General features: G+C 40.4%; 1 protein-coding gene across 4 annotated transcripts in view; it reads left to right on the top strand.

Annotated features, from left to right (window-relative positions):
• Nucleotides 1-1,506: 1,506 nt before the first annotated feature.
• The window catches only part of DAB2 (DAB adaptor protein 2), a 60,611-nt gene continuing 41,389 nt past the window's right edge, over nucleotides 1,507-20,728 (top strand). Inside the window, exon 1 of one of the 4 annotated variants that reach the window (XM_006156297.3) lies at nucleotides 1,507-1,747. The gene's annotated coding sequence lies outside the window, so the exon portion shown is untranslated. Of the gene's footprint in view, nucleotides 1,748-12,201; nucleotides 12,409-20,728 lie in introns of those variants that run through there. The other 3 variants (XM_006156295.3, XM_006156298.3, XM_006156296.3) reach the window with 3 other exon arrangements.

A 20,728-nucleotide genomic window follows, 5' to 3' on the forward strand; every position in this document is an offset into this window, starting at 1 on the left:
ATGCTATAAATACTATCCTAGAACTAAAATTTATATACCTCTTGCCTTTCACATGAAGTCATTTTCCTAAATGATAGCAGATTACCTCAGAGGAACATTGAAAACTGTCAGCACCACCCTCTCACCCCCGCACCCCTAGGTGTAAGCAGGGAATGGGATTCATGGCAAGAAATAGGCCAGGAGATGTAATGTTTAAATGATAGCAGATTACCTCAGAGGAACATTGAAAACTGTCAGCACCACCCTCTCACCCCCGCACCCCTAGGTGTAAGCGGGGAATGGGATTCATGGCAAGAAATAGGCCAGAGATGTAATGTTTTGGACCAGCTGTGGCTCCTCTGCCTCCCTCCATCTCCCCTACACGCTGGCCCTTCCAAGCCTGACCTACTTCATACCAGCGACTGTCACTCACATTGTGCTACCCCAAATTACACAGTGGCTTTGCAGTCAGGGCTAGATGTGGACCACAAATACATCTTTGGTGTCCCATGAGCCCGATTTGAACCCTCAGTATCCAGAGGTAAAATGCAAATCCACTGTGTTGCTTACTCAATAACAGCAATAACCCCCTCCTATCTGAGTCAAAATTGCGGCATTTTCACATTGAGTACATACCGCCGCTGACATACACTCACACACACGCACGTACACAAAGGTAGAAAGGCATATCTTTTACAAGAATCGTTTCAAAATTCTTAAAAAGCAGCAGAGCTTCTGTGATAGTTTATAACTGTCCTTGATAGTAAAAAGAGAAAATGAAGTATCAGCCTAATCCCTGCTAAAATGTATACTGCAAAACGCCTTGGACGGCTGAGCACTGCACATCAGTATTTTAAAATAGTTTCCTTCTCCCATCTCGTGTTTTCCATGGGGGTACAGGAAACACTGTGGAAATGGGCGCAGATAAAGTTGCTGTGTGTCTACATATGGAGATACGGAAAGTGTAAGGGAAGCCAGTACCTGCTCTCTGTGTGTATCTGAAATTTAGCTTAGTTAGGGCAGTTACACAGACGTGAACTTATTTTGGTTCTATTGATTTCCTAAGTAAGGTATCGGCTTTATATCTGTACGGGATTATATTTCATATATAAGTACAGCATGTTGTACCCAAACACGCAGAGATTTCCCACCAGTTTGAGTGCATGCACCTCTGCAATAAAGAGACACCAGTTTCTTCAAAGGGGGAGTCGCACTATGAACTTCAGCAACAGCAGAACTGCGCTAGGACTCCCTACCCCTTGTCAGAAGAGTTGGAGTAAGGGCAGCCCTTTGTTCAAAGGGCCCCATTGGGCTAGCGTGACTCCCTGTGCCACATCACCCGAAGTGGCAATCCAGGGAACGGATTTCTGCAGCGCAGCTCGGTGGATCCCACCCCTTTCCTGCAGTTTCCCTTTCCTGTCCTTATTTGCACCATCTCCCCCCCACCCCCCCACCCTCGCCCCCGGGAGTCGTGTCCTCTGCGTGGCTGCCGTGCGAGTTAATAAACAGTTAAGTTTGGAAGACTCAGCAGACACGTTGAGGGGGAGTTACCAAGCCCAAGCAGCAAAAACATCCCGGCACATTCCTGGGGAGTCCTCAGCTGCCAGCATCTGATTAGAACCATATCTCTCGCCGGGAGTGGCCGCGCCGCTCTGAAGCTCCCTGGCCGGCAGCTATTTAAGCCGGGCCGGCGGTGTCGGCTGGGCTGCAGCCCGGAGGCTCCGGCGCGGGGAAGTCATGCTCGCTCCGCAGAGGCGCTAGCAAGCCTGTGAGTAGCTCGGAAAGCCTTCCTGCCTTTGGCTTCGTTTCTCCTTTGCTCTCTTCCTCTCACCCTTCTCTGCCTACAGACCTTGGGCTGTGGGGATCTTAGAAACGAGACAGTGTACTTGGAGAAACAAGTGGTTTTGTGGCCTGACATCTGAGGAATGCTTCCACCGAATACATTTACCTTTGGGGTCGGACTCCAGATGCCAGGCTTGTAACATTTAACAAGAGCTTCCTTGTGTGTGCGTGTGTGTCTGTGTGTGTGTGTGTGCGCGCGCGCGTGTGTCTGTGTGTTTGTGCTTGTTTAAAAGCTCTGCAGGCAGCCCTGGAAGGATGCTGGTGTGGCTCATGACCGCCTAATTAACTCCTCCACTCCAAGGGTGTTTATTTTTGCTGTGACAAAGGCTGGGGACCTGGTTTGTGCCTAAGAGGAGCTCATGGAGCTCTTTCTTGGTGACTGATAACGTGCCGCATTAAAATGTGAACTTTGTCTTACACAGGCATTCCTAAGAAAGTATCTGCCCAAGGGACTTAACAAACTTGTTTTAAGTCTGTGAAGCAGGGAGCAACATTTAAATGGTGCTTGCCTTCCTGCCTGAAAGCTGGTTGGAAAGATTAAGAATTCTAGAAAAGGACGAGAAAAATGAATGGGTTAAAACCAAGGAACCCCAGTCAACATAGCGGTTTTCATAGCATAGAGCTGACTCTGTTATTTGTTTCTGCCGTCTTTCCCTCTTAATTCTTAGCCTGGAATTCAGGTCCACAGTCAGTTTCAGCAGGGAGCTAGCTGTTTGAGTCCAAAGGGAAATTTAACTGGATTAGAAACACGTAGAGAATCTGGATGCTACCTCCACCCTGTCCACCCCCCACCTTTTCCTCTTTCTTTTTAGTTTGTGTTTGGAAGTTTGTGTTTGGAAGGAAGAGAGCCACTCTGTAAAATGAGAAGAGCCAAACAAGCTTCCAGACACATGGAAAGACTTAAAAATGATGGAGGGGCGACTTCATGAATAGTAAATGTTGCTATTGCTCTATAAAGTGACTTAATGAAAAAATTTCTGGCCCTAATCAGGCAAAGCTGGGAAGGGGTGGAGGGAGGTAAGACATAACTGACTCAAACAGAAGTAATGGCAGGAGAAAAAAGGCAGCTACAAAATACCTTGGAGATGTCTGATAAGGCTCCTGGACTGGCCTTGATGAATGTGTAATAGATCTTCCTTACAATCCTGAGTTCGACCCCACACAGAAGCATTTTCTGGCTGTTGGGGAGGGAGAGACTTGCTGGAAATAGGGGAGCTCTATAGTTATCAAATAGCTTGTCAGCCATGCTCTCTAATTTCTCCAACAGCCAGACCTTGACTATGTCACCCTTCTTCAGGCCAGTACCCCACCCTCCCCTCGGGTTCTGTCTGTCCCTTTCACTGAAGAGAGATAGGCCTCAGTGACCTATAAGAAAGATTTTTGCCTTGCAAATTCAGGTGTTTTTGAGATTTGAGCTCTACCAAAAATTTAGGAAAGGACATTTTTGGTGAAGTGGTGGAAATAGAAATAATGCCACATTTAATGAACATGGAGAGTCCCATGTGGAAGGTCTCCTAGAGAAAGCAAAAAGGAGACCTAGTGGTCTTTTCCAATATGTATTTCTGGGACAGACCACTTCTCCCAAAATCAGTTTCCTCCCAAGGCTGACTAGATTCTTTTTCCTGTTGTTGGTGAATAACTTAATTTTTCCTTCCCACTCACAGTTTGATCTTCTCTTGCCCAAATGACTGCCAAAGAAACCAACCCTCCCTAAGCTCTACCTCCTACATTTTAATGTTTGACCAGAATAAATAAGTAGTGTAGGAGTAGCTTCCAAACTTGAGTTCTGATACATGCATTTGCCATTCTGGTGATCATGGACTCAGTTCATCTTTACCTGTGCATATAAGCAAGGGAAGGGATCCACAGCAAATGTGAGTGAGGAGCCATGCCTGGTCTGTTAAGGACTAAATCCAGAGTTTGCATATTTGCTAAAGACTTTTTATAGTTTTAGATTAAACTGAAAGTGTCAACTCCTGTGCATGAGGCTTGTTTGTTGTCTTCTCTCAAGGTTGAATGGACTTCAGTCGCCTTGTTGGCTTGAAGGATATTGCTTTTAAGGCACTTGTTGGCATGAAAGTGGTACAGGGACCTGTGGAAGTGGCTGACCAACTGGCTAGCCATGACTCAATTACCTGAAGATTCAGAGAATAGGAAAACATCTGCCTTGAGTGGCTCCTGGCCAACAGGCGGCTTTGTAAAGACATGGGTGCACTCAGACTGTGAATACATCCTGCTTCATTTCTAATTCTAGCCTCATATGTCCATAAGCCTATGTTTGCTACCACTGGTATTTTTACCTGGAGAGTCATGAAGGCTCCATGTGTTTCTCTTCCTCATTCTATTGACTTGAGGATTTTGTTACTGTTTTCCTTAAAGATGTGAAATATTTGGGAAGGCTGCTGAAGACTGAACTCTCCAGGGCTTTTAAGTTGCCCTAATGTTCATCAGAACACACCTACCCAGCTAGAAAGGTTTGAAAGCTGATGGGCCCAGGAGGGTTAGGTAACTGACCAAACACATAAGGTGTTCTGCCCCTCAGACAGAACCAGCATGGGAAGCAGACTGGCACTATGAGCCACCTGAGTAACAGGATGCAGTCTTTTAAAATTCTCCCTGGTGCTGCTTTGTAATTTGAAAGCTGAAGCTATGCTACTGAATTGCATAGAGGTTAGCCAAGATCACATCTAGATGAAATAGATTCAGTGTCAGACATGTATGCTTAAGAGAAACCCAACTGATGGTAGTGTATCCCGACTGGGTTAATCATGTGAATCAAAAGGAAGGCAGGCTACCAAGTCTCCATCTTGAAGACAAAAAAATTTAAAAAAAGGGCAAATTCTTGGTAAGGGAAACAGTAATGCTAGTGTGGACACAGAGGCTCACCATTCACATCGCTAGTTGCTACCTCCCACCTAGCACAGTCAGGCAGGGGTTGGGACTGGCGGTTCTGAAGTTCTGTTGCCTAAGTGCAGATGCCAGCTGACAATTGCTGCTTACATGACCTTGAGCACACTGAGTGACCTTTCTGTACGTGACTTTCTAATCTGAGGAGAATAATAGTACCTACCCTGGGGATGTTGTGAAGACATTAATTCGAATATACTTAGAATACCTTTTATTTATCTGATTTAGAAACTTTTGTTTAGTTGGTTGTGTGGTTTTGCCTCCCTTGAGCAACTGAATTATCTGTGTCTTCTATTTTGAGAACTGAAGGCAACTGGAGAATTTCTTCATCAAAACTGGATACCGCTCACCTGAAAAATGTTAATCATTCAAGCACTTAATGTTAACAGCGTCAGTGTGTTTGCTAGTGCTCACGCTAGAGCAGGCAGGGAAGTTACTCTCTGTTCTCTGCCTGGAAGCTTGCCGGGTTGGGTTTGGTCAAGCTGACCTCTGCTGGTCTCTAAGTTTACCCCACACCCTCTCAGACTCCCTACAGAGAAGGAGCAATTCTTCCCCCTGAAGTCAGCATTATAGCAGAAGGAAGTGGGAAATGGGGACCACCCGGACTAAACTAAGTGACTGGGCTAGAAATAAAAATTCTTCAGAGTGTGTACCAGCCCCATACTATCCTTGCCCACATAGCTGGGCAGGTTGCCATGGTTACTCCCCTTCCCGCATCCTTCTCTTACCCTGGAAGGAAGCCTGCCTCTCTAGGGCAAGCAGAATCTGAACAAATTGCTTCCTGGTCTAAAAATGGATGTTACTAAGTGAAGTAGACGCTCCTCTCTACTTAGAACACCCTTTCCACCCTCCGGTCTAATTTATTTTCATCTTAATACTTACTTTTCTAAAGCCTTGGTAATGCTCATATCATCTGGATGGCACAACGTTACAGCTTGAGAAATTTCAGGGACATTAAAGTGATTGCTTCAATAAGAAAGCATCTAGGTAACTTTTCTTTACTAACATAACTTAATTTGTGGGCGGGGGGCTTCATAAAGTTCATGGAAAATGCAATTAAAGTACAAGTTTATTTTGGTATAAGATTTTAAATCCATTTAGAATTTTTTCATAATACACATTTTTCTGTGAACTTTTTGAAGACTTCCCCCCCCCCCAACAAATTAGCTAGGGGCTAGTGACCTGTAACTGCCTTTAGCTGATTAAGAATTCTGAGTGCATGGGGCAGGCTGAGGGAGTGTAAGGTATAGGGAAACTACCAGGAAGCAGGTTCTATCAGGGCTGTTGTTTAAATTTTCAGATAACCACAGAGTAAAAGGAGAGGAGGGTAAACTAGGAAGTAACAGTCCTACAGAGCTGGTTTCAAACACTATCCAACCTGGAAGAGAATTGGATGATGGATGTGATAGTCGTGTAGTTTAATGCTTTCTTTTGGTAAAGAGCTACCCAATTTCTCCCTAGTATTGTGATGCAGTGTTACTCTGAGACAGACTCAGATCTTACATGACAGATCAACTGCCATCGGTCTGTTTGCATTCGACAAAATAATTCTGTCTTTCAGGACACACTGAGTTCACTTGGTGTGTATTTCACAGCTAAAGAGAAATCATGCAAGGCAGTCAGTGTCCAGAGCGTGGGCCCAGAACCACCAATATCAGCATCACCTGGGGCTTAGTCAGAATTGCAAATCCTTGGTCCCCAATCCACATTTAGGGAACCAAGTCTGCCAGAAGGGCCCGTCCAGCTATATTTTAACAAGCCTGCTACATGATCCAAAAGTACTTTTATAATTCAGTTGTCTTATGATTCAGTTGTTCAGTGAAAAGCCGCACAAGGTGTTTGGATTCCTGTGATCATGGAAATACTGAAGCGAAGGCATTTAAACAGAGAGCCGTTTCACTGACTGTCAGGATACAGAAACATGAAAAAGCACAGACCGTGGGCATTTTCCCCAATATTCCAGGCATTGTTTTCTTGATCCGAGGAAAACCAGTACAGCTCTAGTTTTATATTATCACTTCATTTCCAAATCTTTTACTCTTTGCTGGTTTTTTTTAGAGAATATAATTAATCTCTATTCATTAAAAGACTGTCCCAGTTACTTTTTAAAAAAGATTCCAGTAAACTAGATCATTTCTTTTGAGCCAGATGGTTTTCTCAAAACTATTAAAACTTTTTGTTTTTCATGTCATGTCCAGAAGTGCAGATGAAGGTCTTTCCATAAATGAACCAACTTCACTTTGTTTTTATAGAGCCTTGTGGTCTCTGAAACACTGTTCCTTTCTCCCATTTGAATTTCACTATAAATAACTTGGAATAGAAAAGATAACTTTTCTTAGCTCCAAAGGATCAGTAGCTATTAGTCTATCCCATGTCATAACATGAAGTGGCCAGGATTCAAGTATGAGTCTTTATGATTTGGATGTTGCTAGTTACGCAAATGCTTAGTGAGCACCTATTATGTGAAGCACAGGGCTAAGTTGCCAGTGGAAAAACTCCCAGTGAGTAGAAACCAGGAAGAAAGTCATCATGTGAAGCAAAGAGCATAGACTCTAGAATTAAACAGATCTGCATTGCAATGGCAGCTCTGCCCTTCCTTAGGCATTGACTCAATGTCTTTGACCTTTAGTTGCCTCACTTACCTTGAAAAACAGTCCTAAGAATGACTGATGTCAAGTAGACTGATGTTTAGAAATGATCACACTTCAGACTGAAAAACACAAGGGAGTGATCTAGAAGTAGCAAACTGGAACTCTGGTTTGAGAGACAACAAAGGTAGTGGCTAAGAGCTTGGGCTCTAAACTACAAACGATTGTTTCCACACCCAGCTTTGCCCTATTAGACAAAGTGCATGACATATAAGCTTCATTTTCCTTTTCAGTAAAAGGAGTTGCCTTAGGCTAACCCATGGTGTGGTGATTAAGGAGGCTGGATCCCACATGGTCCATTCCATAGTTTGAGTCCCAGACCCAGCAGTTTGAGAAATGTCACAGGTACACGTCTGAGCCTGCTCAAAATTCAAAATCCCAAAGGAGACAGAGAGAAGAGATTGTGGTGTGACTGTCCTCCATGAGGTATGGTGCCTCTCTTTCCCACTCTCTCTGTCTCTCTCCAGCAAGTGCATATGCTCTTTAGCAAGTAATAATAATAATAATAATTAGTGACCTCAAAGTTCAAATTAAAGTAGAGGAGCCAGCAGATGGCATAGTAGTTATTTTGCTGGACTCCCAAGTGGCTGACTATGGTTGGAGTCCTGGACCCAGTGACTTGAAACTCATACGAGGTACATGTGCGTGTTTGCCCAAGATCCTGCGAGTAGAATGGAGGAGGAAGGATTACGTTGTGGCCATCTCCCTTGGGGGGTGATTTCTCACTTTCCCTCTTGCTGTCTCAGTCTCTCTTTCTCTCTCTCTCTCTCTCTGGCAAGTACACATGCCCTAAGGTAAAACCCTCTTTATAAAAAATTAAAGTAGAAGCCATAAAAACAAACAAAATAACTTCCTCAAAGCTGCCACTGCTGCTTCAGAAACATACCTGTTCTAGACTATATTCTCAATGGAATAACTAAGCTGATTTTTGGAAAGTAGTGTTCTTGTTGCTTCTGGGTTTTATGATTTTTTTTTTAATTGCCAGAGGACATGTACAATTGCTAGAGAGAGATGGAGAGACAGTGAGGGAGAGTTAGAAAGCACTCCAGTGGGCCCTGATCACACCACAATCCCTTCTCCATTTCTTCATCTCATCAGGATTTGGGGCAAGCATGCACATGTCCCTGGTATGTGTTTCAAGCCATGGTTGGCTACATGGGATCTTACTCTCTTAACCAATAGGCTATGGGACTGGTTCTATTGTGAGTTCAGACAACTTAAATTCTAGAAATGAATACATTCAGCCTAATAATTAGACGACTATATTTTCTATATATCTTGACACTATTACATATACTCTCCAGTCAAGCTGGAGAGTATAACTATGTTTCAGTGAAGGCACAGAAATGTTAACTGTTTTGGTTTTTTTTGATGTTGTTGTTGTTGTTTGTTTTTTTGTTTTTTAAAGAGAAATTTTATTACAGGGCATGTACGCTCACCAGAGTGACAGAAAGAGAGAAATCACCCCTGCTAGGCCACACCACAATCCCTTCTCTTCCATTCTCCTATTGGGATTTTGGGCACACACACACACACACACACACACACACACACACACACATACACATGCACCTGGTATGAGTTTTAAGCTGCCAGGTCTGGGACTCAAACCGCAGTCAACCATGAGGGAGCCCAGTGCCATCTGCTGGTCCCAACAGAAATGTTAACTGTTAAGGTACCACTTAAATCTCTTTAGGGCAGGACAGTTGAGTCTTCTTAGGGTCTAGAGTTAATACCTATCCTAAGATCTGAAAAGTGAAGAATAACTTCTCTAATTATGACTCTAATGGACACAACTGCCCTCCCTGTTCTAAATATTTCATCCAAGTGACCTCATTTACTTTTTGATATTTTAAGTATCTTATAGGGGTGCAAAGCATGTTCTAATCTTTTATAATATATAATTCAGATGCAAAAGTGCTTTTTGTTACCATTTCATATAGAAGAGATAAACCACTATGTTCAAACATGTGTCATAGGGCTGGTGCAGTCATACCAAAAAAAAAAAAAAAAAAGCCTTAACCAATTGGCTTTGGGCTTGGTGTTAATCTATCAAGGAAATTTAAAATTGCACCCTGGGTGAGAATATTAGAAATCACAAGATTACACACAGTAGGTACTCAAATATTCTTTAAAGGAAAGTCTCTGTTGTACTTAAATTACATCAGCATTGGGTTTCAATATTTATTTTAGTTTTTGGTTGTCCCTTCCCCACACACTTATAAAGTTAACATCTTCAATGCAATCCCATTTTTTAAGTAGAAAACAAATATCTAGCTAATATAACAAGCTCTTTCTTCAATAGTTGGTAATAAGAAGACTCAATATTGGCTTCTGCCAAGCTATAACTATTGCTGAAGCTTTTCAGAAAATACATATGTACTTGAATTTAAATGATAGGTAGATAATTTATTGAATGCTCAAGCTGTCCTCTGAAAGATACCTTGATGTAGAGATGCTTGCTTAATTGCTGGACAACTTATTCTTTGGGATTTGAGATTTGTCTAGCTGATCTAAAATCCCCAGTGACTAGAAGTTGGTTGTAATTAAAATCTATAGATGCACCTATTTACCTGACTCTTGCTAAGGGACATTGATTTCAACTGCTGCCTACCAACAACTCAGAGAAAATGACTACTCACCCAATATATGGTTTAATTGTAATGAAGAGGTTCAGGCTATTACATGAGTCTAGAAGAAGCAAAAGACACTAGTGTGTTAATGGAATTGGCCTTTAAAGGAACTATGGAAGTTAGGTAAGCAGTGGAAGGAAGAGAAAAATTACTTTAAGTAGAAGGACATCAGTAAATTAGGCAAGTGGATAAGTATAGGTGTGCCCAAAGAACACTGAGTGATCATCTTGACCAAGAGAGGGTACAGGTGGCAGAGAGCCTTGAGGTGGCAGAGTTTGAAAAGCACAGTTGGATTATATTAAACCCTGGCCATCAGAGCAAAAATGTCAATCTTTATTTTGTTAAGCAGATATCTTCATTAAAGCAGGAAAACAAAATGATGACTCAAGTAGTTTAACCCAAATATTATGGCAAGATGAGTCTGAGTGGAGATTGCTTAGCAGTTGGGAAAAAAAAATAAGAAACCCTACATTTCATTCAAAATTAGCAAAGCATAGAAAAGATTTACCTAACCTAATTTTAGAGAGTAAATATACTACTCCAAATGCTTTGAATGTACTGCTCTTTAGCAAATTTTATAGAGCCTAGAAAAATAAGGCAGATAATTCCCTGACCACAGAAGCTTTATTGAGTTGAGGGGAGAGTTCTCTATATGAATCAGAAGACAACCATAAGTGACAGCAAATGTGGAGAAATGGTATGGCCGAGGTCAGTGAAGACTTCCCTAAGCCCACACATCTTAAGTGGACTTTGAATGATAGGTATGAATTCAAGAAGGTGAAGGCAGTAGAATTACCAGTCAAGGAGGCAACATAAGAAGTCATGGTGTGTCCATGGGGCTGTTCAGGGAAAATGGAAGAGACAGGCTGCTAGAGAGGAGGTAGCTGTGTAAATGCATAGTCTGCAGCCTGAGTAAGAAGGACTTTGAATCTGAACTTGAGTATGAATAGAGGACCTGACACTGATACTTGACCAGTATAAAATCAGGAAGGCTAGAAGGTGGGTAGGGCACTCCTGAAAAAATTCCAACATGTATTTACATAGTTCAGTTACAACTAGAGCCTCTTAGAACTTAGATTCTTATTGGAACACTTTAGAGAAGATAAAAGGAAGAGTCCATCCGACAGAGGAATTTTTTACTTCAAGATTTTAAGTATATTAACAAATACCTATGCTATGTGTGTAGAAAAGATCAAAGCACACTGTAATATGAGTTAGCAAATATGATTTATGTATATGATACAAAGTGGTACAGTTTTGAGGAGAAGGATCTTGGTATACTAATGAGAAAGGTTGGGGAGGAATTCTGGGACTCATTAAAAAGTATTATGATGGGAGGAGAAGTATGAAAATAGAGTAACTCTGAAAAATAGAAGGCCAAAGTTTTGCCAGATTCAGTAAACAGGTGAACACTAGAGTGTTCTAGGCTAAAAATCTTAGCTTCGTGCTAAGCTACGAGCAGTACTGTTGTAAATCTTATAGACATATCCATGTACAAAATAAATTCTCTAATTCTGCTCCAAGTTACTATATAATGATGCAAATGTTTAGTTTCCTGTACAAGAACTCTGTCATAGAAACAATGTATGCAACCATCTTGTTTCTGGATCTGACTCTTACGCTTCATGCCCCCAACATTTGTGGAGGCCATACTATTAGGGGTGATAACAAAGTCCATTTTCTTGATGTAGACTGACATTAACAAAGTGCCACCTTGTGGGAGACCAGCAGATGGTATAATGTTTATGTTGTTGGACTCTCACTTAGTTGACCACAGTTTGAATCCTGGACCCAGCAGCTTAAAACTCACGCCAGGCATGGATGCGTGTGTACCCCAAGTCCCAAGAGGAGAATTAAGGAGAAAGGTTTGTGGTGTGGCCATCCACCCTGGCTTAGAGGGGGTGAGTTCTCACTTCCTGTTTCTCTGTCTCTCTGTCTCTGCTCTCTGACCACATGTACCCGATACCAAAAATTTCTCTTTAAATAAAAAAAAGTGCCATTTTGTATTCCCTTGCGAATGCTTTTATAGCTAGGTAGTACTCTAAGTGACTGAAGTCAAATGCTGTGTCTGGACTATGTCCCTCAGAAATTTATGTGTACTTAATTGTATTATCTGTATTGTAAAGAAATGAAATGAAAACTCCCTTTCTTCAATGTGTCCTAGAAAGAAGTCTTGTGGACAGTGATTGGTTCATGGTGATTGTATCAAAAATGGAGGCAACACTCTCTTTAATAGATTAATGGTGTCTCCTGGGATTCAGAGAGTTTCAGATCTCTTGAGAAGAGGTGAGGCCTTGTGAGAATTGATCACCATAACAGAAAGAATAAGCTGTTCATTCTCTGTCCTGCTTGCACTGGCATTGGCTTAGGCCATTAGACTTCCCAGCACCAGAATCAGGGTAAGTCTTTATCTTTCTTATAAAATCACCTAAGCTCAGGTGTTTCTGTTGGTAATGCAGTAACTGGCTAAGACACCAGCTCTGGTGACCCCTGATTTTACTTTTGTAATATTCTTGTATTTAAATCTAAAATTCAGTAGTGTGGCTTGATCTGAAAGTGGCACGGTTGTGTTCTTAGGAAATCTGGTAATTTAGGATGCCATAAAACATGCTTGCGTTAGAATGTAGTGGTTTGTCTCACCTCTAAATTGTTTGCCCTACTGATGTGGCAAAACTGAATGGCAAATGGGCATACTGTTCCCTTCTGATATTGAAGAAAAGAATATTGATTTAGAACTTTTGATTTTTTTTAAAAAAATACTTTATTATATATTTCTTCCATGAATGAGACTGACAGACACAAACCCCAACAAGGTTGTAATACCGCTCAAGCAGATCATAGGCACATACACTCTTCATGTACGCAGGAGGTCTTCAGGTTTGAACTCAGCGCCTGCCTGTGGCTCAGTCCTGCAGGCATCACGTTTTACTGCTATACCACATCCAGCTCCACAACTTTGGATTTTCAGGAACTTTGCAGGCAGCATCACTGATGCTCTTTAATACCATTGAATATGACAAAATTCTTCCCTTCCACTGGCATGGTCACACAGATACCCTTCCAGATTCCAGTATCATTATAGGAGACTTACAAACATTAGACATAATATCTCTAATCTAATGGATGTTTAAGTTATGTCATAAATCTAAGTGTCAAAGACAGTAATTCGCTTTTAAGATATAATTTGCATCTTTCTGTCTGATATTAGTAAGAATGCAGTTTACATAAAATTCCTTGAAGTAGTGCTAATTTTTTTCTCTCTTACTAAACATTACTAATGGCAAAGAGGTTTTCTACCCATTTCCTCCAAAACCCACAGTATCAGCAGTAATTATTACTTTCTCTTCTTTCTCCTCTGCCTATACTATAAGCCCCAAGAGTAGAGATCATGCCTATTTTGCCATGGTATATAGTATAATGAAATGCTAGGCACATACTAGGTGTTCAGTAAACAGTAACCAGATGACCAGATGAATAACTCAAGCTACTCTCATTTACATTTACTGTCATTTATTATATAGCGAGCAAAATGGAAAACTTCAGCCTATTTGCCTTTTTATCTGTTGGTACAAGAAAAACAGTTCTGAGCCTATTTAAAAAAAATCAAAGGTTATTTATAATGAGCAATATCCATATGTTGTAGTGTTATATCTGCTCAGGGCCTGAGAAAGGCAGACAAGCTGTTACTAAAATTGTCCAGATGGTGTAGTCTTCCCAAGTCATTGGTTTAACTTCTACGAGCGGAGAAGTCATCATTTCTCATTTCTCTGTGACTTGATGGTTGTAATCACTTGGCTAAAAACGATTGTAGTGAGTAGTTTTCATCCTGATAGTTGATCCAATGACAACTTACTATTCTCCTTCTATTTCTCTTTTCAAAGGTATCCATCAAACTGTTTGTTAAATAACTAAAAAAAGTTGATAAAATAGACAAGACCTTTGACATGTCTACTGGATAATTATTTCTTTTGACATAACATAATTTCTGTACAAATCAAAAAAATCTGGCTTTATAATTTGCCTGTACTGTAGGTTAAGATGTGATATCTATTAATTTTTATTTATGTATTAATTGCCAAAGAATGTGCCCTCACCAGAGAGAGAAAGAGAAAGAACACACCCCACAGTAGAGTGTGATCACACTGAAATCCCTTCCCCATGTTTCGCTCCTTTTGGGATTTGGGGCATACATGTACTTGTGCCTGGCATGTTTTTTCAAATCACCAGGGATAGGATTTTAACTGCAGTTAGCCATGTGGAATCTGGCTCCCTTCACCTTAAGCTCTTTAAATGCTGAAATAAGATTTTCAGCTCATTACTGTCTGTACAGACAGCAGTGTGTCCAGGAACCCCAGACTGGAAACCAATGATAGGTCATATCTTGACCAACTTTTAAAATCCTAGCATAATTGAATTTTTACAAACCGTAGTTATCATTTGATTCAAAACTTAATGTTGACTTCTCAATATATCCAGATCTTTTCTGAACAAATTTGGATAACAAAGTACTGGTTAGTGATGTCTAAGATGATAGTGTTCAAAACTGGCTATGAGCAGAATTCTGTATGCTTTTGGATCATACTCATGTTCTCTTTGTAGGTGCTCTCAGCTTTTTTTAAATTTCTCTTTAGAGAGATTTTTGCTATAAGACACCTGCACTCACCAGAGAGACAGAGAGAGACAGAAAGTAAGAAAGCACTCCCCAGGGAGGATGGCCACTTTACAGTCTCTTCTCTATTCTACTCTCAGGATTTTGGACATGCATGCACACATGCCAAGCGTAGGTTTTAAGCCACTGGGACCAGGACTCAAACCTCAGTCAACTATGTAGGAGTCCAGCAACATAACCATTACACCAACTGCTGGTCCAGGTCTCTCAGCTTTTGAGTTTAATTGAAATGTGACTGAATCTGAGTATCTTCATGATTCTTTGCTAAGCCCAAGGTAGACTATAGACTTATGTACATTTTAAATATTTCTGACAAATTAACACAGGTCTAAGGAACTTAATTTTTTTTTCATTACCAGAGAGCAGATGTGCTCACCAAAGAGAGGCAGAGAGACACAGGGGTGGGGGAAGCACCCCTAATGGGGTATGTTCACACTAACAATCCGTTCTCTTCCATTATTTCATCCTATCAGGATTTGAGGGGCACACATATACATACACATATGTCTAATGTGTTTTTCAAGCAATCAGAGTCAGAATTTAAACCATGATCAGCCATCTGGTATCCAAGTCTCTTAAGCCCTAGACTATGGGGCTAGCCAAGAATTTAATTTTAAAGTTATAGAAAGGCTCATGCCACCATTATATTTTTAATGTTTAAGAAGCAGAAGATCTATCTTTTACCCTGCTATTATCCTTTTTAACCATCATTTCCTTGGCACTGCCTTTTCTAGACTTTCAATAATCATATGGGGAAGTATACATAAAATGGGAAAATGGAATATATATTCTACATTATGCAAGAAGCTTATAACAATGTGACTATTTAGTCAATAGCTGCCTTTTGCAAAAATGATGTTCCTTTTTTGTCTTAAGGTGTTCACACTTCAAAATGTCATTTCACTTATATAAATTTTTATAAAACTAACATTCAAGGAGTCCTTTTGTAGTATGGAGGGAGTTTTAGAATGAAGTGTGGTAAGACATAATTGGCCTTTGACTTTTTAAAAAGCCACCTTAGGATACTTAGTTTATTTGAAGTTTGAGGGTCACTAAGCATCAGAGCTTGGCAAGATAGGATAACCTTGAATCTGACATTTGAGACTGTCAGACCTTAACCTTTCAATTAAAAGGCTTTGTTTCCAAAAGATTAGTCAAGTATCTAAATGAAAGAAACCAGCAGCGTTGAATCACTCAAAGTGGCAAGTTCATGCAACTATCATACTACAAAGCTATCTGACTCTTTGATGCCAAGTCCATATTCTCAGTGTGTCACCACCCCAACCTCTACACCATCATTCAAAACCTCAAAGTCTTCCCAGTACTGTCTAGACAAAATAGAGTGCTGTAAACCTACTCTAATCCAACTTGACCCACTTTTCAACCTTTTTCCTTAGTATAACCCTACACGGGCTCTATAGTCTAGCCACACAGACATGAATATCCTTTACACATTGCTGTCAATTCCTTTTTCCCAGATGTATTTTCTGACTAATGCACATTCCACCTATCTTTGAAGCACTTACTTAATTCTCCCTGTATTGTTGTATAGCAGTAAGGTTAAAGCGCATGTGCTAAAATGGTGTGACTTTCAAAAGATTGCTTCTTTTGGGCTTCAGTTTCCTCTTTGGTCACATTGGGATGATGGTAGCTTCCCCAGAGGATTAAATGAGAGAGTCACTCTATCTAGGCACAATGTATGACAGCTGACATGGTCTTAAGAGCCAAAGGCATGGGGGCAGCCTATGGCCTGGTGGTTAAGGCATCTGGATCCCACATGGCCAGATGTGTGACTTGAGCCCCAGACTGACAACTTGAGAAACACACTAGATATGTTTGGGTGCCCTCAAAATCCTGAAAAGGGGCAGAGATGGAGAAGAAGGAACAATAGTGTGACCATTCCCCACGGGGAATGCTTTCTCTCTCTCTAACTCTCGCTTTCTCTCTCTCTCGCTCTCTGGTAAGCATACACATTATCTGGCAGAATTATAAAAAAAAAGAGTCAAAGGGGATGACACTTAGTTTTTCCCTTTAAGAGAAATTTTAGATAAGGGTCCAAATGTAGAGTGGGATTTAGTGTAGGAAACATCAACACTACAGTGATTCTCTCTGAGAAAGAAACTTTGTTCCTATCGCAAGTCTGATAATTAGTCCTAAAAGTAGAACTCTGCTTGGTTTTGAGGGACTAAGCTAACTTGTTAGTGTTGTTTCTCTGTTTTTCTTTCAATTATTTACATGCTTCTACAATGTTAATAAGTACATTGCTAGTTACAAAAATATTGCAACACTTTTCTAAGTTAAAATGCTGTTGCACTGTAAGGCTTTCCTGGAGTGTGGAAGGACTTGATCACTACTTCTGGAGGATTTGTCTTAACCTCCTTGTCTGCAATATTGAGACTTTTTAATAAAGATTGGATTAGGAACTTAATAGTAGCTTTCAAAGACTTGTCTTTGCATTGGGCTCTAGAGTTCAGCTAAGGAAACAAATGATCTAATTGCATTCCCTGATGCTAAAAATGCCTCCATAATAAGACTTGCAGTTTTCCTAGTAGCTACTTTTCTAAAGAGCAGATGCCATTGTGGAGTGAATCTACCCTAAAGCTTCAAGGACTATCACAAGTTTAATGGCCATAATGGGGATCAGAAAGGGAGGCTATAAATGGAACCCCTATCTAATCCTATGGTCCATCCTATGTTCTCCTTGACCATCAAATTGTCAATTGCTTGGCAGGTTCAGAATTTTGCAATAGGTCATTAGTGGTTCAGAATACAAAAGAAACTACTCTGAAAGAACATAAAAGCTAATGAAACATCTTCCTTAAATACTACATATATATTTTTTTTTGAAAGGTTTTTGCTATAGGGCACATGTGCTCACCAGAAAGACAGAGACAGAGAGACAGAAAGCAAGAAATCTTCCCCCAGGAGGATGGCCAGGCCACAATCCCTTCTCCTCCATCCTTCTCTCGGGATCTTGAACATGCACGCACATGCACCTGGCGTGAGTTTATACCACTGGGTCCGGGACTTGAACCGCGGTCAACTACATGGGAATCCAGTGCTGGTCCCAAGTACTACATATTTTTATGAACCAAGAAAATTTCCTTTATTGCAACTCATTGATGTTGACATTTCTGTGTAGTCTAACTAGAAGCCTTTTTGTAGTTCAGTATAAATAGGAATATCTAAAGGGCCAGGAAATCTCAGTTGAAGCTCTTCTAAGTTGCATTTGATAAGGAATCATTCCTATTAGTTCATCTCATGCTAGAACTATGTACTAGAGTGGTATCCCAGTGATAGTCATTTTAAAAAGGTAATGAATCTTTCTAAGAATGGTAGGCATCCAGCAGGCATATGGAAAAACAAGAACTCTCATTCCATCTGCTTACACTAGGCAATTTTGCCAGTGATAACTCAGATTTTAACCAACCTACCAACCTCTTACCGTAAATTTAAACCTCGATCTTGCACTCTGAGTGCCAAGCAGGTTTGTAAATAATAACTTACTGAAAAGGAAAATTACTCAACACGTTTTTTTTGTTTTGGTTTGGTTTGGTTTGGTTTGGTTTTTTTTTGTTTGTTTGTTTGTTTTTTTCTGGTAGAGATTTTTGTTATAGGATACATGTGCTCACTTGAGAGACAGAGAGACAGAAATTGAGAAATCACCTTCCAGAAAGGATGGTGACACCCCTTCTCCTCCATTCTCCTTTTGGGATTTTGGGCATGCATGCACATGTGCCTGGCATGATTTTCAAGTCACTAGGTCTGGGACTTGAACCATGGTTGGCTATGGGGGAGTCTTGTGACATAACCATTACGCCATCTGATGGTCCCTTCAACACAATTTTTAACCAATACTTTGAGAAGTAGGAAACAGAATACAGTTTGTAGGTTTTTTTCTGTTTCCTTGCTTTTTTACTCCACTTGCTAAATAGTAATCTCACCATTAACATAAGTCAAACTCATTTTATATGGAAGGAGAAGAAGGTTATCCAATATTAGTTTCACTCGAAAACTGTCTGTAGCTAGAGATGATTTTGAAAGACATAGACACAGATCCCATGAATGAATCTTTATAGTATAGAAAAACTAGATTGTCCTAGTGAATAAATTTATCAACTCAAGTCATTTGAGTAGCAATTCATCTGATGCCTATGATCTGATGATTTGTTTAGCTGATTGCTTTTTTTTTTTTTTTGGAGAGGTTTTTCCTATAGGGCACGTGCGCTCGCCAGACAGACAGAGAGAGACAGAGAGATAGAAAGCAGGAAATCACCCCCCAGGGGGGATGGCCACGCCGCAATCCCTTCTCCTCCATTCTCCTCTAGGGATCTTGGGCACGCACGCACACGCGCCCGGTGTGAGTTTAAGCCACCGGGTCCGGGACTCGAACCACAGTCGACTACGTGGGAGTCCAGCGACATAGCCATTACGCTAACTGTTGGTCCCATAGCTGATTGCTTTTTAAAATACTCAAATTGAGTGTGTTGCTTATCAGGTTAACAGTATAAAGTTTATAAGAAACAGCATACTGCATGGTCTATTAATTAATAGAAATCAATATAAATTAAGCTATTTTTCATATTAATATTAAGACATTAATTATTTCAATCTTTTAGATAAAAGAATATTTGGTAGACTTGGGGGGAAAAACTGGTATTTTTCTAGGATTATCGAGGTTAATTATTTCAGGATTAGGGGAGGTAAAAATACCTCATTTGTGCCAGTTGCATAATAAAAAGGTATCTAAGCACTGTCCTAGCTATGTCATTAGGCCCACTTTCAAAGCTTTAGTCTTGAATATTTCATTTACTTATTTTCTTTTTCTTATTTTAAGGTAAGTTCCTGAGATGGAACTTGAACCATGGTCAACCAAATGAGAGTCCAATGCCATAACCAGGATGCCATCTATGGTTCCCTCATTTTATAACCATTAATATAAGCATAATTTCAAAGCAGGTAGGCTAGCTATTGCAGAATAGTTTTTGAGTCTTGTTTTCTAAATCTTCAAGAGTGAAGTAGTATTAATATAGCACCTCAAGAAGCAAGATAAGTTGACAGATTCCTTTCTCCCTGACATACCAAAACCTAAAATTACACAGAGACATCTTATCTGTTAACCTATTTAACTTAACTAACAACCAAATAAGAAAATTAACTTTATATTTTTATTTCTTCTTGAAGAGCTCTCCTCCCTTTTTGTTAGTATTCTGGAAACTTCCTAATATGCTAGAAGACCGGTATTAGAAGAAGAGAAAACCAGTTATCTAGTTGCTGGTTCTCTGTAAACCTGATTTTTAAGTAATTCCTTTTTTAATCACCCTATTTGAAAACAACCTAGTCTGCTAAGAAAAATCAGCCAATTTATAAAGAAACATCCTTAAAATGATAATTAATATACTGAGCACACAAAAGAAAACAATAAGTGTTTAAAAGAAAAATTTCGAAAGGCTTCTTTCTTTCATGTACGAAAGAGACGAGCACTAATATCAGGGTCTCCTGTTGTGATCCCCTTAGCCTTTCTGCCAGCCAAGTGTGTGTGCACTCCAACATGTACAAATCGACCAGGGAGCCAAACCCCAGTCCTTAGTACATGGCTTCTGGCCTTGCAGAATGCTGCATTACCACTGCACCACACTGGCTCTAAAAAAGAAGCCTTAGCCAGTGGGGTTAGCAGGTCACCAACATTTCTGATGATGAAAACTAAGTGCCCTTTGGCTCTGGATATCTTGCCCCAGTAGAATAGCTCCCATCAGATATGGAGCTGTGAGCCTATGGCAAGTCTCCTGTGGAAGACTAATGTTAACCCTAAGGTAGAAAGAATACCAAATCAAAAGGCATGTTCTCCCAGAAACGCCACCTGGAGACAACATATTCTAATTAGATCATGTAAACTTACCTGTGTTGGGTCTACATAACTATAAGAATATTTTCCATGATTTTTTGTCTATATACAGAAATGTAATGGAAGATAACTCCACCTGTCTATGTAAAATCATTACATACACCTCTGCTCTATGCTGATGTTACAAGGCATCTGGATCCTTCCT

The sequence above is a fragment of the Tupaia chinensis genome, unplaced genomic scaffold (genome assembly GCF_000334495.1).
Source record: "Tupaia chinensis unplaced genomic scaffold, TupChi_1.0 Scaffold000489_1, whole genome shotgun sequence".
NCBI lineage: Eukaryota > Metazoa > Chordata > Mammalia > Scandentia > Tupaiidae > Tupaia > Tupaia belangeri.